At 44.4% G+C, this 22,129-nt stretch overlaps 1 protein-coding gene across 3 annotated transcripts in view; it reads right to left on the reverse strand.

Moving 5' to 3' along the window:
- Positions 1–22,129, reverse strand: part of Iqsec2 (IQ motif and Sec7 domain ArfGEF 2) — an 80,876-nt gene that overhangs the window by 43,562 nt on the left and 15,185 nt on the right. For 2 of the 3 annotated variants that reach the window (XM_048796701.1, XM_048796700.1), the window contains exon 2: positions 10,259–10,288. The exons of the other annotated variant lie outside the window; for it this stretch is intronic. The gene's annotated coding sequence lies outside the window, so the exon portion shown is untranslated. The remainder of the gene's footprint in view (positions 1–10,258; positions 10,289–22,129) is intronic. 3 annotated transcript variants of the gene reach the window in all.

Here is a 22,129-nt window from a genome sequence, read left to right on the forward strand (position 1 = left end):
GCCAGAGGGTCAGTGATCTAGAAGAAATAGGAGCTGACAGGCAACAGGCCAGCCTTCCTGCCTCCCTGCCGAGGCAGCTGCTTCCTCTCCAGAAAGCCAAAGCTGCTGAGAGAGAGAGAGGCCCTCCGGACCACCGCAAGGTTGGCATCTGTGGGCCCTTTGTGGCCTCCTCTCCCTCTGCCCACCCCCTAAAGCCCAGCCCTCAGGGCTCTGGCCTCAGCCTCTGCTTTGTGTTCTCTCTTAGAGCAATTTTTCTAGCTCTCACACAGCAGCTCACCTTGAGCCCATTTGCAATTATCACCCTACAGGCTTTACCTCTATCCCAGACTTTCCTCTTGGCTTGACAGGAGTTAAGAAACAGGAATTCTAGTCCTGCCTCTAAGACTGATGCAGTGTGACCTCTGGCAAGCCCCTTCCTCTCTCTGGTAAGACAAAACATCTATATGCTCTACAACTTTTTAGCTGGGTAGCCCCTCTGAGGCTCAGTTTGTTCATCTGTAGAAGAGGAATGACAATTCTTAACATATGGGTTTTTATTAGGATTCAGTGAGACAAAATGCATACATCACTAAGAGTCTCAAGTTGAACCCAAGAGTTTGACTCCTTTCCCAGGGATATGAGGAGAACCATGAGTAGCCTGTTTGTTTTAGGGATGGGGGAAGAATTCTAGGAAAAGACACCTTAATCTGGAGTCACTTTTGGAATTTGAACATATCTGGGCCTGTTTTGTAGACTCATGGGATGATGCCCCAGGAGGCTGAAGGGAAGAAGGAATTGAGGATAAGGAGTTTGACCCAGTCACAGGGGCACGGGTGGAACCTTCATTTTCTTTATTCAATAGATACCATGGACCAAGCATTGTGCCAGGTGCTAGATATAGCACTAAATAAGGGTACACAATGTCCTGCTCTGATGAAACTTCCATCCATGTGAGAGGAAACAGATATTCACCAACTAATAAAATTAAACTAAGCAAAAAGTGACAGTAGCAAGGGAAGAGCATTCCAGGTAGAGGAAAGGACCTAGGCAAATGACCTGAAGTGCTACATGCAGGAACTGCAAAGAAGCCTATGTGGCTGAGTGGGGAATCCAAAGGGGACAAGGTGAGACTGAAGATGTAGGTGGGGCCAGATCATGCAGAGCCTTGGAGGCCATACTAAGGGTTTCCTTATTTATACTAAGAGCATTCTGGAAGCCTGTGGTTCACAGATAGGCATGGAAAAGAGTATCTCTGATACCTCTGGAATTGTATTAAAAATATTATTCTTTGAGGAGAAAATATCAGTCTCTATCTTTCATTTGATCCTCAGAGACATTTGTGATTCCAAAGGATCTTTTTTATTTTTTTATTTTTATTTGATTTATTTTTTGAGGTACTGGGAATTAAACCCAGCGGTACTCTACCACTGAGCTACATCCCCAGACCTTTTTTATTTTTTATCTGGATACTGGGTCTGGCTAAGTTGGCCAGGGTAGTCTCGAACTTGCCATCCTCTTACCTCAGCCTTCAGAGTCTCTGGGATTACAGGTGTGCACCACTATGTTCAGCTTGTGAAGCATCTCATAAGATTCCATGCACTAAGTGCCTAATGAATGACCCAGTGGCAGGCATCCTAGAACCTTCTGTGAGCTAGCTCTTATCTCCCACCTCCAGGTAGTCGCAGCCTTCCCCCTATCTTCAGCCTGTGCTCCTCCCAGACAGAAGTGCTTGCAATTCTCAGCCACATGCTGCTCCATGCCTCACTCTCAACTGTGCTTGCCCTCCAGGCCCCTACAGCCACCTCCTCACCTGGTTAGTCCCCCTTTATTCTTCAAAGTCAGCTACAGGTTGTACCTTCTGGGCTGCCCTGACCCCACCCCAGGCAGGGTGGGTCATTCCCTGGTGTCCTTCCATCCTGCTCTTCTTTAGGCCAGCTTCTCTTGACACTTTCTGTTCATATACTTGTTGCCTCTTCTCAGCTGGGAGTTCTATGAGGACAGGGGCATGTCCCCTTTGTGTTCCCAGCACCCAGCATAGGGCACCCAGTTACATGTACATGTGGGAGACAGACAATACACATTAAGTGGAGAGTGCAGGATGGGTAGATGGACACTAGAGGGCACTGAGAACCCTGGACTCCAGTACTGACGCTTAACAAGCCCACCCAAGAGGCACCCTGGGGCCAGGCACACTGACAGTGTCTCCAGGCACCAAGAAATATGGAAACTCTGCCACTGCATCCTGCAGCTCACTGGCTCCAGGCCTAACTGACTGAGGTCCCAGTTCCAGCCTCCCAATGTACCTTCTGTCCTTTTTCTAGACTCTTTCTCATGACAGCCCCATCTCACTACACATATTTAGTTCCTCATAAATGCAGGTGCCAAACACTCCTTCCAGTTCTGGCCTGCAACACCATCCACTTTGCCTTGCCTCACGCCACCCCATCCCCTGGCTAACTTCTACTCATCCTCCAAGTCAAAGCTTGGATGTCAGCTTGGAGAAGCTTCCCTGACCCTCAGGCTGGGTTGGACACACTTCCATAGTATACCCATGACACCCTATACTTCCCCTATAATTGTGGGTAATTGTCTGTTTCCTGACCAGACTATGTGCTCCATCAGAGCAGGGTCCATCACTCTATCTATTATTCGCTATCCTACTAATCCCATCATATCAACTGGCACTTTGTAGGTACTCAATAAATCATGCTTGAATGAAGGAATAAATGAATGGAGAGATGATGTGACTTCAGGGAAGTCACTTTACCTCTCTAGGTATCCATTTCCCTACCTGTAAATCACCCCTACTTGGCAGGGTAACCACAGGATTAAAGATAATGTGTGTCAAGTGTTCCCTAACAGTGCCTGAAATATAGTAGATATTTTCTGAATCAAAGTGATTATTCATATTTGGCACAATAAAAATAAAGGAGGAGGAGGAGTTGAAGGAGACTCTGCCCTGAGCCTGGGATAATTTCTCCCACTTACTTTTACCATTTATATACAGAAGATGGCTTTAACAGTAATAATAAATTGGTCATTTTTATTAAAATAACAACAGCAATTTATTATGTGCCAGGCCAGAAACAGAAGGCCCCCAAGGAGGTAGTGGGAAGACTCTAGACTCAGTCAGAGGATGTGAGGCCTGAGCTGTGGGCATCGCCCTTGCGTCTGGAGACCAGTTATTAGTAGCACAGCTGGTTCCTAACTCTTTACTCATAGGTGAAAACTTGTCTAAGGGGTCATTAATTCCCTCTGTAATTAATGTAAAAACTGCAGGGTTTGTATTAATGGAAAAATAAGCTGAAGCGCCAAGCTGATAATATTGATAATATGTGCTTGTAATTATATACTACAAATAATTATAAATTCAGTGACTGCACTAATAAAACAGAAAAATTCCTGAAGCAATCAAGATCTTGGTAGCAGCTACCATCAGTAGCATTATGCCAGTTGTTCTGAGGCTATGAAAATCACCACAAACTAGGAACAATGATAATATTCACTGTGTATTTAAAAGTTACTTTGACATAAAATAAGAGGACAGGGTAGCTCAATGGTGGAGCATATGCTTAGCATGCACAAGGCCCTAGGGTTTAACTCCCAGAATACACAAAAAAGTAAAAAGAAGACAGTTTTAGCTAAAACCGCGTATTTTGATGTAAGAGCACTTGAAAACAATTCAAGAACTTGAAAACAAAATGAGCTGAGGTTATCTTTGCAAAAAATTAGGAACTAAAACTTTGGTGGATGAGCAATCTTACAACTTTGGGCCTCTGAACAGGATACCCCTCCCCAGGCTCTGACTTTACTTGTGTACACATAAAAACTGTACTCACTGGAGAAGAAACACTAAGTGCTAAGTATTTTTTATGTATATGTGGCAGTAGCAGGGATGGAACCAAAGGCCTGACATATCCTACCATTAAGCTATGTCCCCAGCCCTTTTTATTTTGAGACAGGATCTTGCTAAATTGCTGAGGCTGGCCTTCAACTTGCGATCCTTCTGCCTCAACCTCCTGAGTAGCTGGGATTACTGGTGTGTACCAGTGCACCTGACTAAATGTTGAGTATTTTACCTCTCTACCCTCACCCACTCCAAAGAGAATCAAGTCCGACATATAGCCTCTTGCTGCCTTATATTACAACTGGTTGGATGAACTCAGTGCAGTCAGATGGGGTAGACTCTGAAGCTGGAAGGTCACATAGCTTCCAAGTTGGCAGCCACGTTAGTCATGTGATAGCAGAGGAAGCCAGTACAGAGAGAGAAATGAAAAGGAAATGACAGGGACTAGGTAAGCTGTGTGTGTGAGACACACACACACACACACACACACACACACACACGATATGGGCTCAGGAGATGCAGAGAGTAAGAGTGCAATCTTGGTCCTTGACATTCAGGTCTCATTTCCAGCTGGCAAGAGACCTGGCAGTACTTCATTTACTGTTCTTAGATTCTGTGAGATGTAGCCTCACAACAGTGCCCCCCTTTATTCTTGAGCTAGTTTGAGTGGGCTTCTGTTCCCTGCAGCAAAATGTACCCAGACTAAGACAAGTGAAAACTGGGAATATAAGTGCTGGGCTTGCATAAGCAAAAACCCATATAGAACACTTATGTTGGGAGGGGTAAATGCAATTATATGGTATTTGTGTTTGTTCATTCAAAAGCTCCCGCATTTCCTGACACTTGCTGCCACAGCCACATACTATGGCCACACAGTCACACATTAACTTTCAGTCACATGCCAAAACAAATGCAGCAACCACCAGATATGTTTGTATGCAGATACCCTGATGTGCATGGCCACACGCCAGCATGCGACGCTGCCCTGACTTTTCACAGCCGTACTAACACAGAGCCTCTCTGACATGCAGTGATGCACACCCACACACATGAACACAGTGGCACTGCCCGTAAGGCTCAGGGCAGGAGTTGAAGCTTGACTGGGCTCTGCACAGCTTCCCTCCCCAGCTGCCAAGTGACTCATCCCCAGGGCTGCTAATTAAAGCCAGGACAGAGGGGACAGAGGCAAGGGGAGGGGAAGAGAGGGAAGGCAAGTTTATTTTGGTGCCAACCAGGCACTCAGCCAGCTTAGGGGTCACCCACTTCCTGGGGCTGGGCCAGGCGGGGGCAGGAGAACACAAAGAGGAAAGGGAGGAGAAGAAGAACCTTTTGCTCCTTCTCACCCCTCTGAAGCTTCCTGGAAAGGTACCTGCTTTGGGAAAATTTCCCCAGCTCACCCCACTTCTTGCCTTCTCTATCACACTGTCAGAATCCAGCTTGACCCTTCCAGATTCTTGTCCTTACACTTTGGCTGTACACCTCGTCAGCACACTCCCATATGGACTTTTCAGAGCTGGCTCATCTGTCTGTAGCAACCCCAGACTGGGAGCTCCCTGTGGGCAGGGACCATGGTTGCCTGCTTCCATTCCCCCTGTGGATTGCCCAACACAGGCATGCTACATAGGGAATGCTCTGTTTATGCCTCGGGAACATAACTGAGTCAACTCCAGGGTAGTATGGTGATCATAAATCTGATGGTTTGTATTCCTACCTTAATTCTACCATAGGATAAATTATTTTCATTCTCTAAGCCTTAGTTTGCTCATCTGTAAAATGACAACACCATATGCCCTATAGGATTGTTGTGAAGAAGAGAAGAGAGACTGCAGGTAAAGTGCCCAGCATGGTACCTGACGTACAGTAGCTTTAGCCATCACTCAGTAAGCTCTGCAGCTGCTGATTATCCCCACCTCAAGCCTGAGGTAGCAGCAATTATACAGAGCCAAATTCCATACTTGGCTCCACCAGACAGTACCTGTGGGACCTCCAGCAAGTCCCATAAGCTCTCAGAATATTGTCTCATATGTAAAATGGAGATTCACAATATGTCACCATAAATTTACTGTAAATAGCTGTGTCTGTCAAGTGTACTGTGTGGAGCCCAATTCAGAAGCAGCTCAATAAATTACAGCAGTAATTCCTAAGGCTAATAGGAGGGACTCAGACCTATGAGGCCAGAGAAGCCCAGGAGAGAAGAAGCGGTCAGGGTAGGTAATGGCAGCCAGGGCAGGATTTCCAGAGCAAGCAGGACAGAAGTTGTCCCCCAACCCTGTACACACCTCAACAGCCATTCAGCAAGCAATAAGTGACAAGGTTCCAGGCAAACTAAGCAGTAGGAATAGAGAGAGCTTGGGCAGGGTGGGCAGCTGGGCTGAGTTGAACAGGCAGCAGCATGGGAGGGAAGAATTGGACACAGCTGGGGTGACTCTGGGGCCTGGTGGTATGTTAGACATGTGAATGGGGAAAGCCATGGAAGGGCCATAAAGGCTAGGCCATCTCTGATTGCCAGGAGGTCAAAACAAGGAAGAATCTTCCAGATTATCTAATCCAAACTCTGGTTGGACAGATGGGGGCACTGAGGCCCAGAGTGGGAGGCCTCCTCTGGGAATAGAGCCAGCAGTGGCTCCTCCTCCCACTTCTCCTCCCTACTGCAGCGGCTCCAGTTGCCATGGGGACGTCCCTGGCTCCGCGGGTGTCAGTGGCTCCCCCACCCCCTCCCTCCTTCCCTAGCAACAGGCCACCTCCTCCGGCTCTCATCCTTGCGTGCCTAGCAACCCCAGCCTGGTCCCCCCACCCCCAGTTCCAGCCTGACCCCTCACTGCCTGCCAGTAGAGCTGCTGGAACTGGGCTACTGGGCTCCCTCATCTTTGGTGAAGGGATCAATCAAGCCCCTCCTTCCCTGTCTGTTTTCAAGTTCTGCACTTCCCCATATTTTTCCGCTTGACTCTACAACATAAAACAATGATTGGATTAGGGAAGGACAGAGGGCACTGAAATTCCTTGAGCCACTGTTTTATGCTGAGCACTGCTTTAAGTTCTCTCATCAACTCAGAGAAGTCAGAATTACCATTCCCATTTTACCAAAGAGAAACTAAGGACCAGAGAAGTTAAGTGCCTGCAAAGAGCACACAGCTAGGAAGCAGGCTTTGTGATTCTGAGCCAGGGCCAGTTCTTCTCTAGACTTTGGCTTAAGGTGCCTTTATGTCTGACAACTATTCTAGAATCTAAGGGAAGTCCAAGCACCTAACTCTGCTCACTGCCCTCCCCCATCACCAGCTGTTCAGCTCTAATTAGACTCTACACTTCCTCTGGCACCCAATACTTAGAAGCCCTTAGGCCTGGGCCCTGCCTTAGGTGGTTTGCAGTCCACCTATCCTGCTCACTCCTTGCTGTGCAGGTTTCACAACAGCAGAGCCCTGGCCCCTCTCTCCGGTGTTTCTTTTACTTTTTCTTTTTCTTTGTTTTTGTTTTGTTGGTATTGGGGATTGAACTCAGGGGTGCTTTACCACTGAGCTACATCCCCTTGTGATTTTTATTTTGAGAAAGGGTCTCACTAAATTGTTGAGGGGCTTGCTAAGTTGCTCAGGCTGGCCTTGAATTTGTGATCCTCCTTACTCAGCTTTCCAAATTACAGATGCCATCATGTCTCGCTTCCTTGGTGTTTCTTCTAACCCTTCTCTGTGTGTACACACACACACGTGCACACACACGTACTTATTGGATGAGGAAATGAGTTCTAAGGGACAAACAGGTTTGTCCAATCACACAACTAGAAAGCAACCTAGCCAAAAATGGAGCCCTCTGCCTGGATCCAAAGTTTCTGCCTTTTTTTTATGCTACAGAGCTTAACCTCTCCCCAACCTTTCTCAGCTCCCCCCGATGATAGAAAGTATCTGTGACCCATCCTTGATCAGAGTTCCGAACTTTAATTTTTTTCCTGCCCAAATCTTCTGTTTCAGCCTAAATGACTGCTCCCTGTCTTTAAACATACACCTTGCTTTCCTATGCACACTAATTCCATTTCCAGGAGAGAGAGTGTGTGTGTGTGTGTGTGTGTGTGTGTGTGTGTATCCAGAAGACTTCCCTGACCCCTAACTGCAGTGAACTCAGGAATTGGGGCCTGAGAGCATCCTTAGAGGGTCCTATCCAGTCCTGGTTCCCAGGTAAAGAATCTTTCCACCATGTTTGCAAGATCTTGTCCCATAATGTTATTCTTTCAGTCCTTCCTGTGGCCCAGGTTTGACCCTTACTTCCCTACCTGCTGAGTCCCCAAAGCCTCTATAGCCTCCTTGACCAGGCACCCAGGATGGATGCCCAAGAAGCAAGTATAAGAAAAACCAACACTGGCTTTAGAGCCAGAAAGCCAAGTTCTGAATCAGAGAAATGCCATCCTGCCCATTACTCTTCTTTCCTTGGGCAAGGCATTAACCTTCTCACAACCTCCTTTTCCTCATCAGTAAATCAGGAATCAGAATCCATGCCTAACAGGGCTGCTGTGAGCACTAAATAAGATCATATTCAGAGTTCTTAGTGTGTGAGGAATCAATGATAATTGCTATGATTACTAATATTAGCATGAGGATGAGGATGATTATTATTATCTGTAAGGCTGTTGAGAGCTCCCACGGTGATGGTGTGGGCAGGGCTGTGGGCTTGATGCCAGGCAGACCTGGGTTTGAATCCTGGTTCAGCCACATATTAGTTGTGTGACTGTAGGCAAAATCCATAACCATCCTGAGTCTTAGTTTCTTCAACTGTAAAACACTGATGATAAGGCCAGCCCAGGTTCCACCTACAGTGTCACTGGGAGGATCAAACAAAAGAAAGTCCATGACAACTTCTGTAAGTCGTAAAGGCCCAACATAAGTCATCACATGACTTATGATTATGATTATTATTAAATACCCTGAGCTATAGATCTCAGAAACTCCCCTGGCAGGAAGAGGTAAGAACCAGAGGCATCCTGAAGCTGATTCCTCAACAAGTAGCAGGCATATCATTAGGAGCCCTGGGCTCAAGGTCAGTTCAGGTTACCTTTTCCCAAATCCATAATGGGATGGTGAGATCCATGTCCTTTTCCAGACCAGTGCCTTCCTAAGTGCTAGGACAAGCTGTGCCTGTGCCATGCTCCTTGGCTGCATGCTGGGACTAATTATAGCTCATCATATACCCCTTTCCTGGACACCAGGGCTGATTGTGATCCATCATGTTCCCCCTGCTTTCACGCTGACCTCACTATGTGTCTATCCCATGGCTCTGACCTTGGCCCAATGTGTTCAACACAGACCCCCTGCCTGGGACACTAGGATAGGTGTCTTATATCTCTCTGTGTGTGCTGGCATCCTCTTCCTCCAGCCATATCCACTGTCTGGATGACAGGACCTGCACTGCTGCATATGGCTGGGCAAACTGTGCCCTACACAAGGGGTAACAGCCAAGAGGGCATGAGTGGGGGCTGATATCTAACCTTTGCTATGCTCACGAAGCTGGGAAGCCTGGTGAGATGGCTCAGAGATAAAGGAACATTTTTTCCAATTGATCCCAATCAGAAGGGATGCTCCTGAAAGGGACACCTTTTTTCTATTCTTCACAAAGGTGCTATATATGCTAGTGGTAGCCCTGGCTGGGACTAACTGTCCCCATCCTGTGCCTCTGGCTGCCTGGACCCATCTCATCTCAGAGGCCCATCCCATAGTCCATAGCCTGGAAGCTAAGACTGATTGGGCCCTACCCTGAGCCCCCCATCATTCCCAAAATAATCCTTATATTTGACACTTCTGCCTTCATGAGGTTTCTGATGGTTGAAGCCTGGGGAATACACAAAGAGCCCTTGCCTCTACCCCAATTTTCCTCCTGCCTACTCAAGTGGCAATTGATTCTACCTTTAAAACTTACTGAATCTTATAAACGTTTTAACCAAGCCAAAAAAAAAAAAGTTTACTTGTCACAATGATATGTTTTTCTAATGTCTAGGATGTGTCATATCCAAAGTCCACCTAAATCCCACTACTCAGGGCTGACATAGTTCAGGGTAGGAACAAGAACACTACATTAGGTAAGCCCTACATTCATCATACCCCCTTCTCCTGAGAGGAGAAGGTGGTAAAGGTCCCAGGTCCAGAGCTGATCTCTCTGGAGATCGGCTTTCATATCTGGCCAGCTCCTATGAGCCCCTGAAGTGTTCAGCCAAGCCCCTGAGTCAGCTAGGGTCAGAAAAACTGAAGAACAGTCTACAACCCCCTCCCAAGACCTGCCACATTCCCCCTGCCCTCCCACTCCACTCTGCTCCACACCCACCCCTAATATTAATGGGGAAAGAACCCTGGAGTTGGTCCCTACCCCTGCCCATGGATCCCAAAGTAAGAAATTAGAGGCTCCCACCCCATGCCCAGCCCAATTTCCCAACTACTACTAAAGAAAGGAGGTACTGACCTGACAGTTCTGGAATTCTCACCATCAGATCTGAAAGGGAAACAGAAAGAAAAAAAAAAAACACAGTCAACATGTGCTTTCTACTTTCTTCCCCTGCCCTATGTAGTGCCCTTGAGGCCTAATGCATGTTGATGGAAATGAGATAAAGGGTATTCCATTCATGCAGAGAGAATAGCAGGTGCAAAGGCTGTGAGATGGTTGAGATGGCGAGTGCCTAGCCAGTTGGAAGAACATGGAGGAAGACAGGCTGGGGTGGAGTGAGCAAGGGAAGGGTGGTCAGAGGTGAGATCAAAGAGGTACCCATAAATCAACAGCAGTGGGGCCTAATGGGTCATGGTGAGGAATGTGATTTTCTCTGGAGTGGCCTAATAAGCAGCCAGCAGCTGTGGGCAGGGGCAAAGCCTGAGCTTTAAACATAGAGACCTAGGCTCAGATATTGGCTCTACCACTTACCAGCCCCTTGACCTGGCAGGTCACTTCACCTCTCTGAGTCTGAGCCTCAGTCTCCCCATTTGTAACATGAGGTCGATCCTTGCAGAGCTGTTGGGATGATTAAGCCCTTTGGAACCCAGTAGACAAATGCCAGGTATTATTAACAACATAGAAGAGGCTTTGCCAATTGCCTGGCCCAACCTGCTTATTTTCCGGATGAAGAGAATGGAACCGAGGGGGTAAATGAGTCAGCTGCTGGGTTCCTTTCTACTACACTGGTCTGCCTTCTTCATTGTGAGGCCCCTCAGAGACAAAGGGAGCACAACAGAAGAGAATGGAGTGGGGGACAGCTCTGAGGGAAGCAAGGAAATGAGTGAAATGTGAACCACTCCCCTCCCCTCCAGCTACTCCTCCCTGAAAGGAATGTATAAGTGTGTGTGTGTGTGTGTGTGTCTGTGTGGAAGAGAGAGAGAGATGGTACCCATGTGTGTTCGACTCTTCATGTACTTGTGTGTGTCTGTGTGTGGACATGTACTGTGTAAGGGAGATTAGGGCAGAGGAGCTGGTAAACTGGGGGTAGGGAAGGGGAGGAGGGGTAGGGAAGGGGAGGAGGGCCAGGGACCATGGAAATGAGACAGTCTGGGAAGTTGTCTTCCTCTTCCCCCTGGTAGTCTTCATCCTCCCTCTACCCCAGGCCTCCTGCCCTCTCCTAGGCTAGGCTGTAAAAGAACACAGAGGTAAACACATTATAGGCTCTTTCCTCAGCTGAGAGAGCCAAGATATGACTAGTGGCAGGAAGTCCCATCTTTAACTATGCTGAGTGCCAAAGGACAAAAGGACACACAGGGAGGGAGATGGAGCTTGATTGAGAGCATCTGTTGAAAGGGTGAATGGAGGCTCCGTGAGTGAGGTGGGGCAGGTAAGCATCAGGGTGTCAGGTGGGTACAGCACTTCCAGTTTGACTGTTTCCCAGCCATATAATCCTGGGGAAGTCACCTCACTACATGAAGCCTCAGTTTTTTTCACTTGTAAAAGGAGTGGGTGTGGGGGCAGTGGTGAGAATCCCTCCCTTTATGGAGTGGCTTTGAGGCTTAACAACATCTGGCACAAGTGCATGCTCATCTGATAACAGTGACACCAACTTTTAATCATTTAAGCCCCCAAAGGAACACAGGAGCAGGGCCATGGAATACTTTTTTATTAAAACTTTGTATCTCACTCTGTAGTAGCAAGATTGCTTCTGAGGCCTGGCCCAATTATTCTCAGGTACCAAGTCTGAGGGGCCCTTCAATGACTTCCCAATTGCCCACAGAATAGAGGCTGAGCCTTTCAACTTCTGTCCCTAACACTAACCCTCTGCTCTAGACAGGCTGATCTCTTCACTACCCACTTACCCCCAAACCCAGCACACATTTATTTAATCTACTAGGCCCTAACCTGGAAAGACAACTCATCAAGAAGCTCATGGACTGGCCACTTGCCCACATTCATTTTAGGGATTAAGCAATGTATATAATCACCTTCTTCATCATCACAAACAATCATTGAGCACTTACAATTTACCAGGTACAGTGTTAGGCTCTTTTCATAAATTATTTCCTTTGGAAACCGAGAAGCTGAAGTGACTTGCCCAAGGTCACACAAGTAGAGGAGCTTGTAGTGAACCCCAAAGCTCAGGCTCTTACCACATTTCACTGTACCAGTAGCTCAATACCACTTCATTCCCCAGTATCAAGCCAGAGGTATTGACAGACCCTTCCACCCCATCAATCATTCTTCTGAGAGATTCTCAGATATATACCTCTACTCCCAAAGTATTGGGAGTCACAGTTACAGTTCTCAAGATGATAGTGAAGAAGAGAAAGAGCTCCAGGCCACAATGCAGTGTGAATTAGCCAATTCTTACTGCAGTTTGATTCTTATTAGTTTAAGGAGACAGCACCATATGACTCTCAATGTAGGGATACAGCTCACCTGAGGGGTCTTATCATTCTTCATGCATTTAGTATGTTACAAATAGACAACAATCATCAATGCAGTGCTATCCTACCCCTCTTCATGGGCCAATGCCCTGCCAAATGGTCAATCTACCTTCTACTTCATGAAGCTGGGCCACTATTCTGGAAGGCAGAATAGACTGGTAGAAAGAAGTTGGGTTTGATTTATGGCTCACTCCCTAACTGACAGTGTAGACTTGGGCAAATCAATTCTCTCTGAACCTTGGTTCCTCATCTACAAAATGATAGGGCCATGTTAGTTAAGTTACAAGTAACCTTCAGACTTTAAAATTTAGTTTTTTCAGAACCCCAGGTTTATCTCTTTTATCAACTAGATTCAGCTGTCCACATATAGAAATGCAAAGACCTAGGGACCAAATCCCCTTTTGTTATCCATGTAAGTAGAAGAAATCAATTTCTCGGGCTGATCCCCAAAGCCTTCTAATAAAAGGCCACTTAAGACCCCAAGATTCTCATGATTTGGATTTATCATTCCCATGCTCAGTAGTGATGCTCAATAAACAGTAATTTATTGAGGCCTTTGGGTATAGTAACTGTATTTTTTGAGCCAAAAACTTGGGCATGTATTCTGCCCAAGAATTTTGATGTTATGGCTTCCAGGACTGAGAGGCAATCTGAAGATGGGAGAATAAATGGCAGAATCTCAACAGTTCCTAAATTTTTATGGAACTTACAGAGATGACAATGCAGAACAGCTGAAAAGACTAGAGGCTCTCAGGATGCCACACTGGAGTTTCTGTCCTTGCCTCCAGACTAGATTCCCTGCCTCCAGTTTTGATTCTCCAAATCAAATATAAACAACAACTGGGTGAACAACATGGTACCTCTCCCCAAGAACCTGGAATTAGATACGAAGTTGTCTTCTGAAAGCTAAACTAATTAAACAAAACAAAAGCATCAGAAACAAGATATGCAGAGGCACCCAAATGAGACAGATGTCTTCAAGCCAGGATTTGAGTAATGTGTCTAAAAGATCATGTGTCCAGGGATGAGGGTGTGATTCAGTGGGAAAGCACTTGCCTCATGAGTGCAAGGCGCTGTGATTGCTAATACACATGTGCGTGCGTGCATGCGCGCGCGCACACACACACACACACACACACAGATTGTGTGTCCAACAGAAAAGAAGTTGGACGTCAATGAAAACAGCCTGGGGATGTGACTCAGAGATAGACCACTTGCCTGGTAAGCATGAAGCCCTGAGTTCAATCCCAGTACTGAAAGATAGACACACACACACACACACACACACACAGAGAGAGAGAGAGAGAGAGAGAGAGAGAGCGCGCGCGCAAGCATCACACACACACACACACACACTTGAAGGGCAACTGTGAACAAAGATCTTCTGAAGAGTGTCCTGAGAAAAGAGGTACCCTGGCCCAGGGATCATGCAGTTCTCTCCAAAAGCTGACAACCAGCCCTCAGCAGCCAGGCATCTTCCCTCCCAAGCTGACTGCATGTGTCTTCCATGAACAACTCCTTTTTCATCAGGACTGAGAGAAAGGAACATTCTAAAGCACAAATCAGTTGATGTGCTTCTCCTGCTTTGAACATTCAATAACTTCTTCGAACACACAGAGATCAGGCTCTGCCTCAATAAAACTCTTAAATCTCTCCCTCTACCCTCCCCCTGCCTTTTGAGCACACCTAGTATTTGCTATCTGGAACACACTTGACCCTCTTTATTTAATTTTTTAAATTTGTATTTGTTTTCAAATGATTTTTAATTTTATTGAAGTAATACATGAACATGGTTTTAAAAATCATATTGTAAAGGATCTTAACCAAAACAAGTCTCCTTTTTGACTTTTTAAGTAATTTTTTTCTAAATTACTTTTCATATTCCTAAAATATGTGTTCATATCACTAATTCATTTTTGGCCTTATCTTATATGTCTTGTCTTTTGTTTTGTTTTTCAGATGGGGTCTCACTATGTTTCCCAGGCCAGCCTTTAATTCCTGGATTCAAGTGATCCTCCTGCCTCAGCCTTCCTAATAGCTGGAACTCCAAGCACACATGCCACCATGACTGGCTTGCTTGTGTGTCCTTTTTTCTTTGTTTTTTTCTTTTTTCTTTTTATTTATTTTATAATACTGTGAGTCAAACCCAGAGCCTTGCACATACTAGGCACTGAACTATCCCCCAGACCTTGTGGGTCTTTTCTAATTTTATTTTTTTTAATTTCCATGTTTTTTGAAGCATAATAGTGGAATTAATTGTTACACATTCACACATGCTTGTTTAATTTAATTTTTTTTTACCAAAGTAATACATGTCTATAGAATTTCAAGTCACATAGCACTGCAGGATTATAAGGAAAAACACAATTCCCTGCTATATCCTTCCTCACTCCCACTGCACTCTCAAAGGCGATGGATCCCTTTCCAATTCTTTTCACTGCTTTTTCAGTATTTACCCCCACATTTCTAAAGAACACACATGCCAATTTATTTCCTAATATTTTTTTCAGTTTTCTAAATTATGTCCTGAATTCCTACTGTGCAGTATAACATTAGAACCTTCTCATGCATACTACCACCACCATGAGTCTTTAAATGCTGTTTTATATGCATTACAGAATGGTGACCATTTTCATTCATTCCAGTTGTCACACAGGTACACATGTGCCCTCCCCTCATTCCACCATTAGACTTACATCACAAAGTCTGAATTAAATCAATGTTGGTGGTTTACATTATAATGTCTGCATAGATACTAACACAGGTTGAGGATACCTTATCCAAAAAGCTTCAGACCAGAAGTGTTTCAGATTTCTGATTTTTCCTAATTTTGGAATAACTGCATATAGTTAATGAGATATCTTGGGGATAGGACCAAAGTCTAAACATGAAATTCATTTATGTTTTATAAACGCCTTATGAACAGGCGCAAGGTAATTCACACAAATTTTAACTAATTTTCTGCATGAAACAAAGTTTCATGCAATGAAATTTCCTACTTATGGCATCATGTCACTGCTCAAAGATGGGAATTTGGGGGCATTTTGGATTTCAGATTTTTGGATTAGGAATGGTCAACTTGTAATGGATAAATCATATCATATATAATTGTATTTCCTTTCCCATACAATCTTTACTTTTTGTGGTATTGGGGACTGCAATTTTTTATTCTCCCTGTTAATGATCACTGTCTTTTTTGTTTGTTTGTTTGCTTAGTTCTCTTCATCAAATGATCAACTGCTCCCCAGATTCTGTCAGAAAGGCAATTCTCTTTTCAATATATTGTGACATGGGGCTGGGTTTATGGCTCAGTGGTAGAGCACTTGCCTCACACGTGCAAGGCCCTGTGTTTAATCCTCAGCACAACATAAAAATAAATAAATAAAATAAAGTTGTTGTGTCTAACTACAACTACAAAAAAAAATATGTTGTGGGCTGGGGTTGTGGCTCAGTGGTAGAGCGCACTCGCCTAGCACGTGAGAGGCCCTGGGTTTGATCCTCAGCACCACATAAAAACAAACAAAATAAAGGTATTGTGTCCAACTACAACTAAAAAATAAATTTAAAAAAATATGTTGTGATACATCAAGTAATCCATTAGTTCATATTTTTCTCCTTAGAGATATCAATCCTTCTGCTGTACTCAAAACTGGCTGCTCGGGGCTGGGGTTGTGGCTCAGTGGTAGAGCGCTTGCATAACATGTATGAGGCACTGGGTTCAATCCTCAGCACCACATAAAAATAAATAAATAAAGGTATTGTGCCAATTTACAACTAAAAAAAAATGGCTGCTCTTCAGGTCTTACCCTAAGACATTCTCCTCCATCATCTGGGAATTCCTTTCACCGCTCTTCTATGTTGTACTTCTTGTTTTCTAGTTTCTGTGACTTTTTTCCCTGAGTTTATGTCCACATCTTGCTGGAGGACTTTCTCCAAAGTTTCTTAAGAAAGGATGCATAGGACATAAAATATTTAGACTTTCCATGTGTGAAAATGTCTCTATCATTCCCTCACTCCTGATTCATAATTCAACTGAGTATAGACTTCTAGTTGGAAATTCTTTTCCCTCATAATATTGCAAAAAACTGCTCCATCATCTCCTAGCTTCCAGCACTGCTGTTGAGAAATCTAACATTATTTTTTCTTGATCCTTTGTATGTGATGCAGTTATTTTTCTCTAGAAGATTTTAGGATCTTCTCTTTCATCCCTGGTATTCTGCTGGGCATGGTGGCCCACACCTGTATTCCCAGTGACTCAGGAGGCTAAGACAGAGGAGTGCATGTTTAAGGCCAGCCTCAGCAACTTAGCGAGGCCTTAAGCAACTTTGCAAGACCCTGTCTCAAAATAAAAAATCATTGGGGATGTAGCTCTGTGGTAAAGCACCTCTGGGACCAATCCCCAGTACAAAAAAAAAAAAAAATCCATGTATCAGAATGTCACAGTGGCATATCTTGGCATGGGCCTTTGTATCATCTATCTTGCTGGGTACTTGGCAGGAGTTTTCATTCCTTCAGTTCTAGGCAAAATTCTTGTATTATGTGTTTGAGAATTTTCTTCCTGCTGTTCCTCCATTTTCTATTTCTGGAACTACTATCGCTAGGTGGTAGAGTTCCTCAATTGATCCTCAAATTTTCTCAACTGCTTTCTCTTGTGTCATCTTTATCTTGTTATTCTGCTTCCTAGGATATCTCCTTACCTTTTACTTTCTGATTCTACTGATTTATTTTTTATTTTGGCTCTGTTTTTAATTTCCCAGGTTTCTTCTCCTTCCTTTATTACCTCAATCCCTTCCAGTTCCTTACTTCCGTTTGTTTGGTAATTCCATCTGTTCTTCAGGTTGATGGTCTTCCTAAATGGCTTTGGACTATCTGATAATCTCTGGCTGCCTAGAATTTGAAGTGTTTTCTAAGTATCAGTTGTAGCCAGGAGTGGTAGAACATGCCTGTAATCCCAGTGACTTAGGAGACTGAGGCAGGAGGATTGCAAGTCCAAGGCCAACCTCAGCAAATTAGAGAGGCCCTAAGCAATTTAGTGAGACTCTGTCTCAAAATTAAAAAGAAAAAAAGAGTGTGTGTGGGGGCTTTGGATGTGGCTCAGTGGTAAGCACCCCTAGGTTCAATCCCCAGTACTGCAAAAAAAAAAAAAAAAAAAATTAAAAAAAACACACATCAATCGTATTAAGGTTTAGTTTACATAAAATATACATAACTTAAGGATCTCTGGTTGATGATCCTTGGCTATCAGTTCCCAGAGCACTACAAGCTGTGCAGAAGCTTTGGGTGCAAGTGGAATGTGCTAAAAAGTGAGCTTCACTAGGGGGTTACTGAGCTGAAGGCCTGTTTTTGTTGTTGTTGTTGGGAGACTCCCAAATGTCATCTCTTAGAGGCCTTTTTTTCTGGGGTCTTTCAGTTTCCCTAGAGAATAATCCTTTGATCTCTTGTGTGCTCCTGACTTTGGTGTCCTGAAAATGGGGGAATGGAAAGAGGTTGGGGCCTTATCATTTCAGGTTGCAAACCCCTTTGCTTGCAGTCCTGTTTTACTCCATCTTTCACTGTGCCTGTTGTCCTCAACCCAAAGCTTCTTAAATTCAATTTCTCCAGAGAATCAACCTCCATCTGCAGGAATGGGGCTGCAGGTGGAGAGAGTCCCTGACTGGATGGGATTGGGGAAGAGCCAGGAGGAACAGACTGCCTACATTCCTCTGTTCTTGGGTCCGTACCTCACTCTGCCTTCTGAAGTGTATAGTACCTCTGAATTCTGAGCATTGCTAGGTCCTCCTTGTGAAATAGTTTAGTTCTGGTCAGTATCCAAAACCTTACATGTTTCTGTTTTACTCCTTTACTCATATTTTGGTGGGACCTGGAAAAGCAATCAAAACAAATAAGGTTATTTTGTTTTGTTTTCGTGGTACTGGGGATTGAATCCAGGGGACACTTTACCACTGAGCCACATCCTCAGTCCTTTTGATTTTTTTTTTTATTTTGAGACAGGATCTTGCTAAGTTGCCCAGGCTGGCCTCAAACTTGTGATCTTCCTGCCTCAGCCTCCTGAGTAGCTGGGATTACAGGTGTATGCCACCATACCTAGCTCAACTTGTGTTTAATTGGAAGCTTCTTTTCTTATTCCAGCCAACTCCTATTCATCCTCTATGACTCACAAAGGCACCACCTCCTCCAGGAAGCTTATGTTCATGTCCTCAGGATGGGTTAAGAGCCCCTCCTCTTTTCTCCCACAGTAGACTATTCTTGCCTCATCTCAACCGGGATCAAATTGTTCCGAAATTGTCCATTTTCATGCCCAACTCTCCCAGCAGACTGGGAATTCTTGGCAGTCCAGGGCTGTATCTCATTCCTGCTCATAACTCCAGCTCTCAGGGTTGGGTTTACAGATATACAAGGTGAACATGTTAGATTCAATGAATGAATGAATGAAATACTATAAGAATGGATCAGACCCTGACAGGGTCCATCTACAAAGGGAAATAAGCTGGATACAATTGTTCCTATATAAGGTCAATTCTTTAAAAGCTGTAAGTTCCCTTAAAGCTGTATCTTATAAGGAAGCCCACTGCAGCATAACTTAAATCAATGAAAAAATGGGTCCCACTTTTATGCCCTACATGCAGAGGATACTTAAGTACATCATAGCATATCCGCAATACTAAAAATGATGGTGAGGAAGAATATGCATACATAGGAAAATGTGCAAATGAGAAAAACAAGAAAAAATATCATATGTGCAAAATCATTTCGACTACATGAAAAAATGCAAAGAATGAGGGAAATACACCAAATGTTCAGAGTGGCTGCCTCTCTATGTTGTAATTATGCATAATGCTTTTCTCCTCTACTTTTCCAAGGTTTTCTAAATTTTCTAATGGAAGAACACATTAAATATACAATTTGTTCAAAGGTACTAAGAAATGAAGATAAGTATCCTGAGAGTACTCTGAACAAAATACTACAAAGAATGCCCTAAGGGGCTGGGGTTGTTGACTCAGTGGTAGAACACTTGCCTAGCAATGTGTGAGGCACTGGGTTTGATCCCCAGCACCACATATAAATAAATAAAATAAAGGTCCATTGACAACTAAAAAATATTTTTTAAAAAGAATGCCCTAAAAATCTGTGTGCATATCCAAGGCTTACTGTGAAGGAAGCATTCCTGAGTAGCCAAAGATCTTGAAAGCCTAGTCCCATAGCACACCCCCACAGATACTCGCTTCACTGCAAGGCAGGAGCTAGCTCAGGAAACCAGAGGAGGAGGATCTTGGAGCCCAGTCTATTACAAGCCTCAATATCATAGGCTATAGTGAGAAACAGAGGCCCCTACACTGGGCCCCACTCTTTAGGGGCCCCTCCCCATAAATCAAATATCTGTGGGGTCAAGGAGTCATGTCCATTGGGATCTTTGGCCTATCCCTTCTAGAACACACTCCAAGATACCCAGGACCCCAGAACTCCCTGCCCAGATTTCTTGAAGTTACTTTCAGAAATTATGTGGTCTTATTATCCAGGTCCCTCTGCTAGGCCCAAGGGGTGGCCAAAGGAGAAGGGGAGACAGACAGGCTGTGAGTATCTGAAGGTTACATATGAACCACTAGTGCAAAGAGAAGGGGGAGAACCAAGGGCTTTAACTGGTAGCTTGCCTAGATAGAGCCTGCAAATATAAAGGTGGATAAACCCAGAGAGCCCTGCAAACCTCAAGGTTTGCAGAAGGGCATAGCCTTGAGTGTTGGATAGGTTTGGGTTCAAATTCATTCACTGGCTGTGCAACCATGGGTAAATCCATTCCCCTCTCTGAACTCAGTTTTCCCAATTATAAAAGGAATCTTATATAATTCTGACTTTAGAGAGTTGTAGTGAGGCTTGGTGAATGACAATGGTTGGGAGCAGAGGCTTCAGTTCAGGGTTTAAATACCAATCTACCCCTCCTGGCTATGAGATTTACATCTCTAAGTCTCAGTATCTTATCAATATAATGGAGCTAAAAATATTACTAACCTAAGGTCATTGAATACCATATGATTATAAAAATATGTGATAACATTGGAAATACTTAAATGAGGAAAAGGTTGCTTAATAATGATCATGCAGCCAGGCATGATGGCACACACCTATAATCCCAGCCTCTCAGGAGGCCGAGGCAGAAGAATTGCAAGTTCTAGGCCAGCCTGAGCAACTTAGCAAGACCTTGTCTCAAAATAAAAAATAAAAAGGACTGCAGATGTAGCTAAGTGGTAGGGCACTCCTGGATTCAATCCCCAGTATCCCCCCTACCACAAATAGTTGTGCAAATATTAGCTATGGTTGAGTTGACCAGGCCTTCTGTACACCCCATCCCCCTGCCTAGTTTTACTTTTGTCCATGACACCACAATTTGACATACATAACTGCTTGTTTGTTTTCCATCCCTAACCCAACACATACACACTAGAATGTCAATTTCACAGGATAGAGGTTTTTATCTGATTTGTTCACTATTTCCAAGTGCCTGGAACAATGTGAGGAACACAGAAGGTGCTCTTCAAAAGTCGAGTGGCTGTCTGCAGTGTAGAAAAGGGGGAAAAGGTATTTAGCCATGAGAACAGCCAGAATAAAGGCAGAGAAACATAAAGAAGCCTAAATGCTTAGAGAACTCTAGATAGTTCAATACAAATTGAGTGCAGGGTTAGGAAGGAAACAGAATGGCTAGAAAGATGAGTGGGGCTACAGCCTTAACCAAAGGAACATGCAAGAGCTCCCCTAGACCACAAGTGGTATGAAGGCCTACTTGTGACAGCAAGGAAGTAAAAAAGCACTAAGGAGAAGTAAATATGTGTCCTGAGTTCAAGTACTACACAAGACGATGTGAAAAGTAAAAGAAAAGCCTTTAGAAAATTGATTCAGGTGGAGAGGAAGACTCCTTTCTCAGGGGCCCATTTGAGCCAAGAATTGGAACTAGAAATGGCAATAAGAAGCAGATTCCTACTGGATGTGATGATGCTGTAATTCCACCTATTTGGGAGGCTGAGGTAGGAGGATCAAAAGTTCAACGCCAACCTCAGCAACTTACCAGGATGCCATCTCAAAATAAAATAAAAAGGGTTGAACTTGCATGCACAAGGCCCTGGGTCCAATCCCCAGCACCACAAAAAAACGGGGGGAGTTGGGGATATAACTCAGTGGTAGAGCTTGCCTAGCATGCACCAGGCACTGGGTTCAGTTTCCAGCAACACAAAAAATAGAAAAAGAAAAAGCAGGTACAGAGGTATACGCCTATAATTCCAGCTACTCAAGATAATGAGGCAGGAGGATCACGAGTTCAAGGCCAGCCTCAGCAACTCGGTGAGGCCCTAAGTAATTTAGCAAGACCCTGTCTCAAAAGATAAAAAAAAAAACATAAGCGTTGGGGATGTGGCTCAGTGGTTAAGCACCCCTGGGTTTAATCCCCAGTATCAAAAAAAAAAAAAAAAAT

This window comes from Marmota marmota, unplaced genomic scaffold, assembly GCF_001458135.2.
Source record: "Marmota marmota marmota unplaced genomic scaffold, marMar, whole genome shotgun sequence".
NCBI classification, from domain to species: Eukaryota; Metazoa; Chordata; class Mammalia; order Rodentia; family Sciuridae; genus Marmota; species Marmota marmota.